Below are 17,571 nucleotides of genomic sequence, written 5' to 3' on the forward strand. Positions count from 1 at the left end.
AATTTAGTAGGGTTGTTTGGGAGATCATGGTAGTAAACTGAGGTTTGGGTGAGTTAGATGTGGAAGAGCAAGGAAGAGCTTAGGCAGGGTTATTTAGGAGGTGAAAGTAGTAGAATGGATTTGGGATTAGTTAGAGTGGGAATGGAGGATAGATTGATTGAGACATAACATATGGGGATGGATAGACAAAGTAAAGCTTACAGGAGAGTAAAATTATAATATTTTTTATTTATAATTTTCATACATATACACATTTTTGATCATTATTTTTATTTAATTTATTTATTCTTTATTATTAATATATATTATTTTTAGATGTATTTATAATTTGAATTTTATTTATAGATTTGTTTTTTTTGTTTTTTTTTCTCTAGTACAGTAGGACTAGAGTAATAAATAAACAGATTTGTAAGTACATATTAAGGGACTATGGGGGTCATTCGCCAAAGTAACCCCGTCGAAAGACCGCACCGCGGTCAAAAGACCGCGGGGGCCATTTCGACTTTCCCGCTGGGCCGGCGGGCGACCGCCAAAAGGGCGCCCGCCGGCCCAGCGGGAAAGACCCTGCAACAATGAAGCCGGCTCCGAATGGAGCCGGCGGAGTTGCAGGGGTGCGACGGGTGCAGTAGCACCCGTCACGATTTTCACTGTCTGCATAGCAGACAGTGAAAATCTTAATGGGGCCCTGTTAGGGGGCCCCTGCACTGCCCATGCCAGTGGCATGGGCAGTGCAGGGGCCCCCAGGGGCCCTACGACACCCGTTCCCGCCATCCTGGTTCTGCCAGTGTAAACCGCCAGAAACAGGCTGGCGGGAAGGGGGTCGGAATCCCCATGGCGGCGCTGCATGCAGCGCCGCCATGGAGGATTCTCCGGGCCAGGGGAAATCTGGCGGGAAACCGCCGGATCCCCTTTTCTGACCACGACTTTACCGCCGCGGTCAGAATGGCCCTGGAAGCACCGCCAGCCTGTTGGCGGTGCTTCCGTTGCCCTCCACCCTGGCGGTCATAGACCCCCAGGGTTGGAATGAGGGCCTATATGTCCAAAGAATATAATAATGGGTATAATATGAGAAGAAAAGTAGTATTGTATAAACACAGACTTTCAAGATTTGTAATATTTAAAGTTAATTAATAAGTGTACTTTTCTAACATTTATTTATTTATCTGTACTCAATTTCTGAATAGCCAAATACCTATGATAATAAACATTTGATCAGTGTGATATAAAATGATAGCAGGGATACATAATTATCTAATATGCCACATATCTAGGAGCTATGCAAAGACCTATGAACATGTTAAGCATAGAATAACTTACATATATATATATATATATATATATATATATATATATATATATATATATACACACACATACATACACACATGAATACACACACATATACACACATATATGTACATACATATACATATTTAAACCGTAAGTAAATTTACATTAGTTAAACAGGTTTAAAGAGTATGTGTGTAGTTTATTGTTATGACATAGTAATGATACATATTTTCTAAAGAACTATATATAACTAGAATATACACATAATCAGATTAAAAATATTTATCAACACAGGCATATGCAGTCCAAAGCTGTTTGAATATGGTGGTTATAAAGGAAAGAGCCAACTCTTGAGTAGTCTTCTGAAAACAAGATAGTTATCTGTGGATCTTATATTTGGGGGTGATGAATTCCATAGTTTGGCTGCCTGAACGGTGAAGGATTTACCACCTTGCCTGAATTTAGTAAAATAAAAATCTCAGTGTCTTTCAGACTAATGTAAACTGATAATCGAGCAGCACAGTGAATGGATTTATGACTTATTTATTTAAAAAAAAAAATCAAAATCAGCACGTCAAATTAAGTTACATTTCCTTCATAGTGAATAGTATATGTACATATACAGTAAAAATGGCTAATCTGCCAACAAGGTGAACAAAATTACCTAGCAGGACCAATGTGTCATTGTTGATGCCTGTGCCACCAAATGTGTTTGTACTGCTCCACGTAGTAAATGCGCAGCCCAACACGTCAGTGATACTGCCTGTGAGTTTATTGAAACCATTTGACACATTGGTGTTATGGTCAGCCTTCCTCCTTCCCACCACCTGCATTATTCTCAACTACCTGTGCTGCGCTTGGAGTATTACTCACTCCAGCATCTTGAATTATCCAGCTGCTGGGATGCAACTCTCATTGTCAACTGTCAATGATTGTTATCCATTCATGATCGCCTGGTTCCCCCATCTGATGGCTGCTCTTGCAGTCGTGGCTTGCAGCGCGATAAAGGGGTGGGCGGTGCCTGGTGGGTGGTACAAAACAAAGGAAAACATTAAATAATTTTTTTTTTTAAAACATATCTGACTCCCCACTGCCACCCCGCTCTTCTGGCTTCACTTGCAGGCACAGGCTCCCAGCCTGCCCTTGGGCCAATCCTAATGCTGCTCTCATGCTGCTGGTAGCATGAAAGCAGCATTAGGATTGGCCTGAATGCCCTGGCTTTGTGCTCTCAGGCAGACTGATAGCTTGGCCTGCTGTCTCCAACCTGGCAACACTGTGCTGGGTTGGGGAGAGCTCAGTGCGCATGTGTATTTGGCCGGCCGAGACAGACGAACAAATATTGCCCTCCGTCCCTGTCATCCCCAACGGCCCACCATTAAAAACAAAACAATACCGAACATTTTTTATTATTATTTTAATTTTAAAGGTTTGCAGCTCCTGCTGCTGGTGGGGATGACGCTCCTCCTTTATAGCAGAGGAGCCACTTTGTGCTCTTGGTTGAAGGCGATTATGATTAAGGAGGAACACTCACCGTTCAATATAGGATCATAAGGAAATGTGTCTATTTTGCTCACTCCTGCAAATGCCTCTAATCTGAATGTGTGCTTAATAAACTAATTGAATGGGATTGGGGTATTTGTGTATTCTCTAAAAAACCTGCTACACTAGTCCCGATCATCTTTTTGGCTATCCTGTCTGGTATGTGAGCACAAGCCACACTATCTTTTCCTAATTTTGTCCACTGTTTTGTTGGCCACTCCTAGGACATTAATTCTCTACTGGAAACATGATCATATATGTTTTCTTGTGCGTTCATTAACAGTATCAGAACATTTTCCAAGCAATTAATTATTCTGCTGCAAACATTCCTCCCCAAGCATCTCAGGCGTATAGTCTGTGACCCTCCTGGGCCTCATCCTGGCAGAATTACCATTTTCGTGTGGCTTGAGGTAAGCCATGGAGCTACAGTGCTCTCTTATCAAACACTTTCTTTCTGCACAGTGTCCTCTAGCTGTATTAACTGTCACTAGCGTTATCTGATGGGCCAGTCAGAATTTACGGCACAATGCAACATGATTTTGTACACCAAAATATACCAATTCACAGGGCAAGCAAGGCCTTTTAAGCAACCTATAATTTAGCAAGCTGCAATTTGTGCATATTTGAAATCGCTAAATTTTTTGTTTACATTGTTGGACTATCGTCACTTTTCCTTAAAGTGGTGGTAAAATATATATTCTTCTTTATTACTTATATGTATCTTTTTTATATATCTAAAACCAATTATGTGTACTTTACAATTGCTTAATATATCATTTAGCAGCTGTATTGTATTAAAAAGTTTTGTATTTTGTGTTTATGGCTGTCTATTGTAGGAAAGTGGAGTATTAAGTAGTAAGGTTGGTAAGTCTCACTATGTAATTCCCTCAAACACCCCAAACTGGGTCCTTTGGATTCTCACTAATAAATCCCTCGATAAGTCCTGGTAGTGGGGCAAAGAGAAGTCAGGCTTTACTAGAGGAACACGTGTTAAGCATTTAGGCATACCAACATGGACTACAAGTAAATGCAATGTCTCGAAAGAAAGTCAATTTCATTTCATAAAATAGAGCTAATTTGTATATTAATTAGACACCAAAAAATGAAGTCAAACAGATACATATAAACAGAGTTATGAATTTTAGAGTAAAACAATAAATCAGTATGTTACAATCTGTCAAACTTTACTATTGCGATCAATGGGAAAAATCAGTAGTGGCTCTCTGTCACTTGCAGGGTGAGTTCTGGGCAAGCCACGTGACGCTAAGGGGATGTGGGTCCCAGGGCCAAGCTTCGACAGTCAGACCAATTATACTTGGCTTGAGGGGTGCAATATTGTCGGGGCTGTCCTTGGTGCTGAGCATGAGAGCCACAGGTTCTGAAAGATCACATTTGTGACACTCGGCCATTTGCAGGTCATGTTTGGTAGAACGTACTCGAGGTTAAGCTTTTGTGTGCCCCTGCAATAGGATTCACCAGGCAGAATAACTCTATCTAGCTCAGGTGTCTCGGTGCAGAGGTTTGCTTGCCTGTCCTTGGTGCTGAACGGCAGCTGCGGATGCTGGCTTATTACTGGCACAGTGCGGGTGAGGAAATCGATGCAAAAACTTAACATTGAAGCCACTGAGGTGGGCATTTGAAGTTGCAGGACTGTTCCCTCAAGGTGCAGCATTGAACAAAGAGATCAGTAGCTGGACTGGCCACCAACAAACCTTGGCAGTGGCAAACACAATGCTTGGAGACTTCAACTTCCTGGAGTCCAGGAGAAAGTGCTAGTTGAATGAAACTTGCTGGAGATTAGGACTATGTTTCCCAGAAGCCACTAGACCATTTAGTTTTGGGCAATCACTCAGGTGGCCCAAAGGCCAGTAACTTCTTAGTTCCAGGAGCGTGGTTTCCACGGGCAGACTGCAGGGGACTAGTACGTCTAGCCCAAAGGTTTTCTGGTGATGCCTTTCAGTTGCAGGGGAGTTCTCCTTCCTTCTAGAACTGATCTCTGGTCCAGAACAAGTTGTGGTTGTGCAGGTGCAGGATGGCTGCCACAGGTGCAGAGTTTCATGCCCTTTTCTTTGTGAAGTCCTCGAGATGCAGACACAGGTCTCTTTTTTTGTCCTTGGTTGCAGTTCAGAGAGGATCTGAGGTTCTGGTGTCAGGAGTGCCCCTCAAATCTTAGATTCAGGGGCTTTATGTGTGTGGGGACAAGTGGTCAATGGGCTGCTAGTCTCTGCAGCCAATACACCTCTGAGGTGACAACATCAGGGAGCGTGCGCCACCTTTCCTACCCAAAGCCCTCCATTTTTCACTTTTAAGATGACAAAACCCTTCCTCAGACTGTACAGACCAGGTAGCCCACCCAGAGGTGTGGCTATTCTTCTGGGGGTGTTTACCTTCTGACTAACTAATTTTCATGCCTGCCAGGCTGCAAATGTGCCTGGGGACAGGGGGATTGCTTTTTCCTCCTTTGGGGGGAGTAGGTTTGGAGCTCACGTCCTAGATGTGCCTCTTCACAAGCCTTCCTGCCAGGAAGGGAGGTGACACCTCTCGCCCAGGCAGATAATTGTTTCTGACTCCTGGGAGTGTTCATCCCTACTTGCAGGGTGTCACAATCCTGTCTGGGCAGCAGCAGCTGAAGGCTTTCAGCCAGGGCATAGGAAATGCTAGGGCAACCATGTGGGCAACTTTAAGGTAGCCACCTGGGTGCATGTCCCATTAAATCTGATTTCGGATTCAAGTCAGGTTTAATGAGAGAAGTTGTTTGATACCAAACATGACATACTTCAGTGGGGCCATAATGGGATTGGCATTCTTAGGTGTGCCAAGTTATGTTATTCTATGGGCCGCTGATCACTTATAGTAGTCCTTAATTGAAAAGGCTATTATAGGGACAAATATGTTTGCACCTATCTGGCCACACTTTTAATAGAATGCCCCCTGCACCATGGGCTCATGAGGCCTACTTTAGTAGTGAATGACATACATTAATAGCAATGCTTTGTCCCTGCCACATATGGTGTGGGTAATGTTGAGTTCAAGCAGTTTACCCTGCTGCTTTGGTCTGCAATTTCAGGCCTGCTGACATCTGTTTTACTTGTGTCACTCAAGGTGGCACAATCTATGCTTCAAGCCCTTGTGGCCTCTTTAACACACATGCCCTAGGCACCACAGGTACCATATACTAGGGACTTAAAAGGGAGTTAATGTCTTTGCCAATTGGGGATACCTGTTTAACCATATAAGAGTTAGAGAGAGCACTGGCACTGGGGCCTCGCTAGCAGACTTCAGTGCACTGTCAGAGTAATAACCAACATCATTGGAACAAAAAGTGTGGGGCCGACTATACAAAAAGTCCACTTTCCTACATCTATTTTCCTAATCATGTACACCAGGAGCTGCTACTGTTGGCAATTGACAAAATTAAAATACCAATGAAACAGACAAGTAGTGGATTAAAAGCAGTATCTTCTTTAGCAAAGAAGTATTCTGCATAATGGAACTCAACTGCCTCGTAATGGGAATCATATAATTTCCACTGTGTTAATCGTTCTCTAGGAAGTCCTAATGCCACAGGGTGTGGTAATTTTCAGGTGAAGTACTACCACAGTATCACAAACTAATCCTGAGATCTTTGCAATAACCACAGGAATCAATGTTGCTAGACAGATTCCCCCATGTTCCTTAGTTTCATCTCACTATCCCTGTGCTGATTTTACCAGATTTTACTGGTGACATTTTGTGGTAAAAACAAATTGGGAGGCCTGTGTTCCTGCACCACCTGGAAATCCTATGCAGCTGGTAAATCCTATTGCTAGTTAAATTGTAACCTCCCTGATTCCCATAATGAAAGCCTTATACTACATTTAGGGTTTCCGAATGCACCATTGGCATTTCCTGTACTTATGCATGAGTTGTTGGCTCATGTCCCACTTGAAACACAAAAGGTCATGCTCCTCAATCTTCAGACTGGACAGTGACTGGAATATTTTAGATACCATGACCATAATTAATCTCACACTGGGCATGTGTAAAAACCGTTTGAACACACTACAAAATGTCATATTCTATCCTTAGGCAGTTATTAGACCTGTCAGCCTTAGGGTGGTCTTCCCGCAACTTTTTTGTCTACTCCCTTCCTGTTTGCTGAAAATCATTTTTGTTGGCCTTAGGTCAGTGCTAATGTGCTTGTGCCATCTCTCATATATGTGTTAACATGGCTTACCCCATACTGCCAAATTTAATATACTTATGAGCCCCTAGTGGAGTGGCACTACATGTACACAGGGCTTGGTAATTAAATGCTACTGGTGGGCCTGCTGCACTTTTGGTGCCACCCATTTAAGTAGCCTTTCAAAACATGTCTGAGGCCTACAATTGCAGCCTGTGTACAATTGTAAATTGGTAATTGGACTTTGCAAAATCACCCCTTTGCCAAGCCTAAACCTTAATTTAAAAACAGCTGCCATCCCTAACTTAGGCCCTAGACTGCCATTAGGGCAGGGTACAGTGTATCTAAAAAGTTGGACATGTACTTTTAAGTGTTATATGTCTGGGTAGTGAAAAGCTACCAGGCCTATATCTCCCATAAGACAACTTTGGGATACCCCATTATATTTAATGGGATACCTTATTACATTTAATAAGTGACCTAACCATTCGGTGGATGCAGCCTGTGTCCTGGGTCACATTAGTGTGAACAGTTGGCCTTTGTATAGTTCTCTCAGACATTGAGACAAAGGGGGACTGAGTGTTGGCGGGATGGGCCATCCTGCCAGGATTGGAAGGTCAGATCTGTTCCCTACTTAACCCGCATTTAAAAGTAGCTGCCTCAGCACTTTCACGAAGAACTTCACACCAGTCTTTTGTCAGCCTAGAACTCTTGGAGCCCGGGCAAGGAGGATGTTTAGCCTCACTGCTTTTGTGCCAAGCTACCAGAGGGTTAAGCACAGGTTAATTTAGTGACTTTTTGTGGTTAAATCTCACAGGCATTGCGGTTGTTGTTTTAGAAGGGTTCGCACCCTCAACCCAAAATTCTATTTCTAACACTAGCCATTTTTCAATTGTTTTCTTCATCTGTTTATTGCGGTTCTAGTTTTGTTTTGTTTAGTGTACCTATATAAAAGACATGTGACACATACTGTATTTATGAATTAACAGCTGATAGTGCTGTTACAATAAACAAAGGAGTCAACAAGCATCATATATAAAACATAACTAACAAAAAATTGTAACCAAACAGGGGATACCAACAACAGGTCCTCGCCACAATATAACAGGTGAGAAAGGAAAAAGAAGAGCTTTCATACAAAGAGCCAGTGCGAGCGAACAAAGAGAAATGCAGCAATTGTATTAAATTGGAACCTATTCAGCTGAGAGCAACTGGCATTCCTAGAGGTATGTGGATAGTCGTACGAGGGCTTGCAGTCGCTGGAGTTGAGGCAAGTCCCTGGTGGCTCATCGGCAGGTGTCGCAGCAGTTAGGAAGTTGACTAGGATGGCATCCCAGCAAATTGCCAATGTGCACTTTCACAGGTCCTGCTTGTCTTCCCTGTTCAAGGCAGCACTTTCAGCTCAGGCCTAGACTTGCACAGAAAGCTCCCAAACAGTAAGCATAGGAGGCATTGGGGACTTCCACCAGCAGGTAATCAATCTCTTGGCTGGGAGAAGTCCCAGGTCACTGAACTGGATGGTGGCTCTATGTTTCTTGTCCTTACGATAAAGACCTAACAGGCATACCTCACGTGTGTGGTACATGTTCTCCTGTGGAGGTTGCCAAGCATGTGGTGACACCCAGCCAGTATTGGTGAATGGAGGGACATTCCCAGAGCACGTGTATCAGACCAGCGTCAGGGAGGGAGCAGCGGGTGTAAGTGTTATCAGTGCCATGGTAATAATGATTTATTTTATCAGGAATGAGATATGCCCTGTGGAGTATGTAGTATTGTATTGGGTGGAAGCCTGCAGTACGCGGGTCAAGCATGGGCATTCAACAATTGCTTTCCACTCTTTATCTGTGCAAGGACGGCCCAGGTTTATTTCCTAACGATGATGCAGGGAAGTCAGTGGGAGTGTGGTGAGTGTGTGCAACGAGTCAGCGAACCACAGCATCAATTGGCAGCCTGTGCCCTTGACATGAAGATATTGGACAATAAGGTGTATTGGCCATTCCTGCTACATTTTTCCTGAGCATGTATCTAGTACCCCTAATATGGAATTGTGTAGTAGAAAATGGTCAGGTGGGAGTCCCTCTTCTGCCTTCAGGGTTTCGAATGGTACGAGGTTCCACAGCCTGTGTATGCCTGCCTTAAACCAGGCAGCAAGTTCCCTCGCAGAAGTGGATCGGTTCCACCTCAGAATGTCTAGTAGTGGAAGGGCTGGGGCATGTGACCTGGTAGCTTTAGTGAGCAGGAGAATCTGTTCATAGCACTTATGTGATACATGCAACAGTGCAGGGGAATGAGATATAATTGTGGTGCGGGGAGAATAAGATGTAATATGCGACTCATACTCCAAGCTGTGCTTGTTGTGGCAGTGTCTGCCAGTTGAAATCCTGCCAACCAATGAGCCACTCATTGCACGTATGACACTGAATAATAATGCTCGAAGTTGGGGACAGCCAGTTCTCCCTCAGTTGTCGATAAGTAAAGTTTTTGGAGTGCCACCATTCAGCACATGTTGTGCCAGAGGAGTTTCCTCATGAGCCTCTCCATTATATGAAAGAAAGAGTTAGGGATTCAAATGGGGAGATTGGCAAAATAATACAGTAAATGAGGTACCATTGCCAGCTTGGACATGGGCTATCCAAGCTGAGACAGAAAGTGCGATTGATTTCCAAAATGTCAACTGCAACTCTATAGAGGACACTTTACGGGTTAGGTTACTGTTGAACAAGTCAGCACATATCAGATACCCAAGTATCTGATTGTTACCAGTTGCCAGGTTAGACGGGCACCTCCAAGAAGACAGGGTCCAGAATATCCCCATAAAAGGGGTAGAGGCATGACTTTGCCCAACTAACTCTAAGACCCGAAATTGATGCAAACTCATCAAATATGAGTGCTACGTCAAGGGGAATGGTGTGTAGGTCCCAAAGGTATAAGAGTAAGTCATCTGCGTAGAGTAAGACCAAGTGTAGCTCGTCTCCCAATGGAATTCCCCAAACCTGCCTTTGTGTGTAAAGAGTGACTGCCAGCTGTTCAGTGGCAAAACAAAAGAATAGGGGATCATTGAGGATCACAATGTGTGTCAGTAACCAGGACTCCGGTTTTAGCTCTCACTAGAGGGCAGGTGTAGAATAATTTCACCAGGCATATAAATCTAGGACCCAGGCCATAATGGGGCAGAACTGCAAACAGGAACTCCCCCTCTAGTGAGTCAAATGCTTTTTCTAAGTCCAGCATGAGGCCGCCAGAACATGGTCAGGTGTGAGGGGCATGCTCCAGGATCCTAAAGAACCTACACAAGGTAAGGGATGTGTTACACACTGGGACAAACCCATTCTAATCTGGGTGTATAAGTGCAGGTACCAACGGGCCAAACGGTCAGCAAGTATTTTGGCTAATATTTTGTAATCAGTGTTGAGTAGCTCAAGGGGACAGTAGGAGCCAAAGACGGTGAGATCTTGGTCCAACTTGGGCAGGGAGATGAGCACTGCCTCATAAAGTGAGGGTGGTAAACAGGGGGTGATAGCACTATCAAGTTCAAGTCACTATCAGGGGAAATGGTAGCTAGGGGTGTGGAGGTTAGAAAGGAATAAATTACCACTTGGCGAATTTGCGCGGTTGAGGTATATATGAAGGTTTAATAACACTTCAGCATGAATGTCCTTCAGGGTGTGGAGAAGGAAGCCAGCATCTTATTAAAGTGCTAGTAGGGGGCATTGTGGGTGTTTTTGGCAGATAAGCCAGGCTATAAGTGAGCCCAACCTGTTTGCCTCTGCCTGAGGCCTGGCTGTATGGGCAGCGTAATTGAGACAGCAAAGGTGTTCCAGGAGCGCGGCGTGCTCCCGCTGCACCAGATGCAGATGCTCCCTGTGCTCTGGGGTTAAGTGAGCTAGTAATTCATGGCTAACCAGGTCTTGTTCAATACAAGCTATATCCCTGTCCAGTGTTTGTCTTACATTCCATGTGTATCCTAAGCAATGGCCTCTAATAGTATTTTTAAAGGCATCCGATTTGAGCAATCGGCTGAGGTGGTGTTGGCGTTAATGCCAAAATGATCCTTTATAATCGTTCCTAAGGAGGACTGAAAAAGTGGGTCCTCCAGAGCTGTCGGCTGCAGCCTCCATGTGGGGATGAGGAATGGCTCGGTATCCCAGTTCAGGTACAAGTGTTGGGGATTGTGGTCAGAGTGGGTGTGGCCTAGGCAATTGATGTATGCAATGAGGGGAAGGATGTCTGGTGAACCAGCTAGGTGGTCTATGCAGACATGCAGGTTGTGGGGCTTGAAAAGAAGGAATATACCCTGGTGCATGCATTACAAAACCACCATAGGTCAGATAGTTGCCTGTATTTGAGCCAGGTGGACATTGCCTTTGCAAGAGATTTCTTTGCATCATTTTTTTTTGCCACTTTTAACGCCTACTCAGAGCAGGCATTAAAAGGAGGCACACCATTGTTTCCAATGGGCCTCAATGGGCTTTGCAGGATTAGCGTAATTTTTTACGCTAGTCTTCAAAGCTCCAAACTAGCGTCAAAAATGATGACGCTAGTTTCCCTAACTACCGCCATGGTGCACCGTATCTTATATATGGTGCACAAATGGTGGAGTTAGATGGGCACTAAGGGGCGCACTTTCCTTATATCAGGCCCGTAGTGTCTTTCAATGAGCCCTTCCACTCGTGTAGTCATGGCAGTGTCTCGTGTCCCTCTCGCAATCAGAATGTGTATCATAAGATGAGCAGTGAAGAAGGCAAACAGAAGGCAGTCCCAGAGTTGCCAGTGGCACAACTCTTGTGAGCAAAAGGCAATCAGCAAAGGGCAACAACATGCTCATGACAACAAATTGAATATTACATAAAAGTTAAAAGCGTATCACTGGGGGCATGGGAGAACCAGGGGGGAATAAAAAAAGTGGGGGAAGGGGGAGAGAAGCGGGAGGGAAGAAGGGGTAGTAAAAAAGGGGGAACAGAGGAGGGTAGAGGGGCAGGAAGGTGTAAGAGAAATGAAAGCCTTAATGATATCACTAAATATGAACACAACACATCATTCTAAAGTGCATTACATTATCAAAAGGAATACTGTACAGTTTACAGTGGAACTCAGTCAAAGTCCTTAGCAGTCTGTGGTGTGACCTGGGGATGTGTAATCGAGTCCAGTGTGGAAGGCCATGTCGACTAGGTTGGTCAAGGATGGTGAGTCATGGATCGTCGCATCCTCCAGCAGGGCCACAAAATGCTCTTGAATCAGCTGCTCAAGATCCAGAGTGTTCCTTGGTCACAGGAAGCGGGTCCAGTGATGTCACCCACTCATATCGAGGGCAGCCGCAAATGCAGTCCCTAGAATGTCGAAGCCAGTATGATCCTGCCCAGAGCTATCGATCTAGTCCCTACCATCCTTCGGGTCTGTGAAGAATGGCCATCACGTATTGTTCGCAGCCTCACCAGAAAAAGCAGGGAGTATCTTATGTCCAGTACATGGAGGTGCCTTCTGACTGCAAGGAAGGAGTTCCGCTAGCACTGCACCGCCGGGGTATAATCTGAGAATATCATGATCCACCCATTTTCTACTGTTATGTCCGGTATCATGCGGGCTTCCTCCAGGATGGGTAGTCATTCTGGGATACACTGAGCTTGTTCAACCAAAAAGCAGGGCAACAGAGCAGCCAAAGGGGGATCACTGCCAACCATTGATCCTTGTAAGAGTCCAGGTCTTGTCCTTTGACATGCTCAGGTAAGCCCACAATGCGCATGGCGTTCCTATGGGAACATCTTATGTCATCTTCAGCTTTCTCCTCCAAGAGTCCCTTCTTTGTCATGTGGGCTTGTGGTTGTATCATGTAGATGGCTTGTTCAGCATTTCGCACTTTTGAAGCCAGGTTGCGGTGGCCTGCATGTAGCAGGGTTAAGCCCGCTGCAACGGTATCTATCTTATGTTCAAGTGATGTGTGGAAATTCTCTATCACCGCCAGAACCACGTTCAGTTTGGCTTCTATGGACACTGAGTCGGTATCTTGGCCCACAGGGTTGTTACTTTCAACCATGTGTGAAGAAACAGTTACATGGTGTGCAGGAGTGCTTTGGGTGTCAGACCATAGACTTCCAATGGTGAGCAACAGATTCTTCAGGCAAGAGGGGGACCCAAACGCTGCATAGAGACTTGGCCCAGTTGTGACTGGCAGGCAAAGTTGGTGAGGCAAAGCAGCATGAGAAGCCCATTCCACTTCACGGGTGATCAGTTGCTGTATAGAGGGGAGTATAGGTTCTGCCCTGTGCACATTCCAAGGAGGTTGTCTCTGGTCAGTAAGAGAGGGAGAAGCAACAGTCAATTGGGCCCACTCACTCACTGGGCCCCTTGAGGATGTTTAGCATGAGCAGCCCCACAGAGACTGTCGAACGATATGGGGAGTCAGCACAATGGGACTTCTGGCATGATAGCTGGGCTCATGAGTAGCATATCAGTACTCCAGTGGCAGGTGATGAGTCTATGCAAGTGGTAACCATGTGTGGTGGCACAAAATACAGTGGAGGATGATTAGGTAGCAGGCAGTGTTAAAGTGTGGTGAGTCCCCACCCCTAGACCAGCAGGCATTTCATGATCCTCAAAGATAGTAGGATGTAGGTCGATTCATATTGGAGCAGTACGGTCTGCAGGTGAATCAGGCAGCAAAAGGGAGGAGTCAGTGGATGAGGCTCCTATCTCAGTGGAGCACAACTACAGTTAAGGAATGACCCGCATATGGTCGTTAGAGATGAAGCTCCCCTCCATGGTCCCCCAATACAGGCCTCTAGTTGGTGCAGGCCACTGGTACAGAGTTAGGTCTTGTGGCACTCTGCAGTATGGAGCTTTTGCATGGTGGAGCAGGACTCATTGGGTATCTATGGGCCAGCAGGTGACAATTAATTGTAGTGGTCGCGGGGACCCTCGGGGAGGTCACTGAAGCCCACAGTGTCTGCAGGTCTTCAGCCTCCCTCCCAAGCGGGCAAGAGAAGAGAGCAAGGGAGCACTGCTATAGGAGGCTCACCCAACAAGAATGGCAATGCTGGGACCCCAGGCGAGCAGTAAGTGTCTTAGAAAAATCAGAGGGGCCTGACAGGACAGCATGATGACCTCAGCGCTGCTGTGGGCTGACCCAGATCAAACTGCCACAGCATGCGTGGGGTGTTCCGAGTGATTATCACAGCCTCCAATGTCCATCTGAAGTTGCCCCATCCCTAACAGGGAGAGGGGAGGGAGCCTCAGTCCCAAGGGAGCAGCACCTCAGAGAACTCATCTTGTTGTGGGGGAGTGAAGCCTCTGCAATGGTCGGGGATCAGGCCTGTTGCTCCATGTAGCAAGGCATGGCCAGGCCCATAGGATGCAATCCTAGTGCACTGCTGCCAGGTAGCTGGTGCCCGTCAGAAGAAAGGGTAGAAAAATCAGCCCATATAGATCACAGGTGTCTGGTCGGCCACAGGAGCCCCATTTATTCCATGGATGGTGTGTGGGGTGAGGGATACGTGCAGGATAGTGGGTTTCTAGAGCAGAGCTCAACTAGAAAGTGGCCGCAACTGTAGCCATGAATGCCACACCCAGCTCAACAGTATCCACTTTTCAATAAATGCTTTGGAATTGCAGAAGCTTATTGACCACTTGCAAACAAACAGTGATCCACCCTGGGGAAACTAAGAGACATTCTTGATTGTGAAGGACTTTTGAAAAGACAGATGTTACATCACAGTGGCTATAGTTGTGTTCACTACTTCTCCTTGTTACACCATTTTTTAAATTAACAATCGTTAGGAATAACCCTTATGGAGTTTCCAACTTTAGCTACTGCTTCATGGAAGATTGGGAAGTTGTGTCATCCACAATGGACAGCACTCAACACACTCCAGTTCCTTTTCAAATTTGAAAATGTGTTTTACATTCAGGAACTCCATAGTGAAGCACATGTTTGTCAAAGGCCCTCAAAAAATTAATACTATTGCTAAACTTTGCCTGCTATAAACGTGTAAGGCTTACTCCTACTTCCCATAATTGGGTTTGAATTATCTCTTTCTTAAACTTTGGGAGATATATACCTGACTGACTACTGTGTCTCTTTTTTTTGTACCTATGCAAGTTTCAGACTGGCTATATGAATGCTTTTACTTGAGCAAACTATGGCCTTGCTGAATATTTATTTCACAGAATTATTTACTGCTGGTTGCCTTATAAATAAAAGCATAAGTATTGATATCCTGGAAAGTGCCTTTATCTTATTTTATGGTGGTTTCCTGGACATGTAAAGACAGTCTTAATGTTGTCCGTCTCGCTTAGCAATCTCCTTCCATCTTTCATTTTATGCATGAGATTGAAGGATATTTTGACACTTGCTGTCTAGAAATATTTAATTGGATGACAGTTGAAATATTAACTTTCCAACAGAATAATTATTCATTTAGTAAATATGTTAGCTTCCATGAAATTGTGATATAACATGTCAATATGTTGTTTGTGTTGTTTTGTAGAGCATGCTGAACACACTTGAGGTCCAGCAACATCAAATTCCTAAATGACTTCTCCAAAACAAATTGGGAAGTATCAATTGCCCGAAGTTTATTGTGGATTTTGGCCTCTAGCTCAGCTGACACTTAGGGAAACCTAGCAAACCTTCAAAATTTTGGAAACTAGACACCGAGGGGAATATATGGTGGGGTAACGTGTTGAGCTCTCACTGGGTTCTGTCACCCAGAATCCCTTGCAAATTTCAAAATGTGGCCCAAAAAATAATTTTCCTCAAATTTTAGTGCTGCAAAGTTCTGAAAGCTATGGGAAGCCACAAACTTCCTTCTACTAAGCATTCCCAAGTATCCCAATAAAAATGGTACATCACTTGTGTGGGTAGGTCAAGTGCATGCAACAGAGAAGGGCGCAAAATGTATGGTGGGGATAATGATAACTGAGGTGAGTGCACTAATTAGTCTTGGGATCTGGAACTATTTAGGGAAACCTGCCAAACCCAGACATTGCTGAGAACTAGACACCCAGGGGAGTACATGTGGCTTGTGTGGATTCCCCAAAGTATTTTTACCCTGCAAAGGTGAAACATTGAATAAAACACTATTTTTCCTCGCATTTTGATGAAGTAAACTACAGAAATATGCATGGATGCACAATCACCTTACCACCTAGCGTTCCCCAACTTGTTCTGATACAACACTACCCCACTGGTGTGGCTGGGCCTAGTGCCTGTGACAGGAATGGATCACACAATGGTCAGTGGTAGACCTTTCATGAGGGCTACTGTTGACCCTGGAGTGATCCATTCCTGACACAGGCACTAGGCACAGGCACACAAGTTGGGTTGTGATGTTATCAGGACAAGTGGGGAAGTACTGGGTGGTAGGAACTGGGTGGTGAAACAAAGGCAGACATGCTGGGAATTTTTGCAAAGTACCCTAAAGAGAACGTCATAAACTATGAAGAAGGGTACTGTTTGGAGACAGGGTAGTCTGTGACAATGTAGCATAAGTCCCTGCCACTGTTATGTGCAGTGCTGTGACTGTAATGCACTTATCATATGGCAAATTGAATACATTGAATATCTACTAAGTTCTGACGGAGGATAAACATGGGAAGCAGGTCAAACACTGACCCATACATGTAATTTCCCTTCAGTGCTAGTGTGGCACCAATGGGTTTGAATCCATAGGTGTAGATGATGTGCATCTGTACTGCCCTTACTATCTGCCTTCTACCTTTGCATTATCCCTGGGAAATCACACCTAGCATATGCTTTTCTTACCCATTCATGTCTCTGTCCTCATCAGAGTCCTGACTAATCCTGTATAATTGCCAAGTAAACCTATACTAATGCCGTCTGCCTTTAGCTACTTGAAGCTCAAGAAAACATGTCATACAGACTTTCTGCGCTACTTTACGGCGACAAAACTGCCATTAGACAAAAGTCTGATCTCTTTCTCTAGCAGGAACATAATCACAAGAGTTATCTTGACATTTGTATTGCTACCTAAAAGCTATATGAATATAAATACATATATATATATATATACATATATATATATACATATATATATATACAAATATATAGAGCTCTCTCTTTGTATATAAATATATATATAGGGAGAGAGTGTCTCTCTCTCTCTCTCCATATGTATATGTAAAGAGATCACTTTTATATGCGTGTGTGGTTTCCCTTGGGGCTGATCGCAGCTCCCAGGGAAACTACACATGCATTGCCAAAAGTGATCTCTCTCTCTCTCTCTCTCCCTCTCTATCTGTCTATATATATATATATATATATATATACAGATATATATATATATATATAAATAGGGAGAAAGACTTCTCTCCCTTAATATAGAGTCTCTCTCTCTCTCTCTCTCTCGCTCTCTCTTTTTATGTGCTTTTTTCCCTAGCGGAACCACACATCTATAAATAAAGAATTAGCTCCCACAGGGGGTCAGCCCTGCTCATGGTTTACCCCCTGTCAATGTATTTTCTTTTTTAATTTTTTTTATTATTTTAACAAACATTCAATTAGGAAATATTCTGTCCCCTGATTGGGGGCTGGCGCTTTACCATGTGGGGCGACCCCCCTAATCTAA

At 44.4% G+C, this 17,571-nt stretch overlaps 1 protein-coding gene across 1 annotated transcript in view; it reads left to right on the plus strand.

Annotated features, from left to right (window-relative positions):
* Positions 1-17,571, plus strand: part of SUGCT (succinyl-CoA:glutarate-CoA transferase) — a 2,876,649-nt gene that overhangs the window by 2,685,587 nt on the left and 173,491 nt on the right. The gene's annotated exons all lie outside the window — the stretch shown is intronic.

This window comes from Pleurodeles waltl, chromosome 2_1 (assembly GCF_031143425.1).
Source record: "Pleurodeles waltl isolate 20211129_DDA chromosome 2_1, aPleWal1.hap1.20221129, whole genome shotgun sequence".
Lineage (NCBI taxonomy): Eukaryota > Metazoa > Chordata > Amphibia > Caudata > Salamandridae > Pleurodeles > Pleurodeles waltl.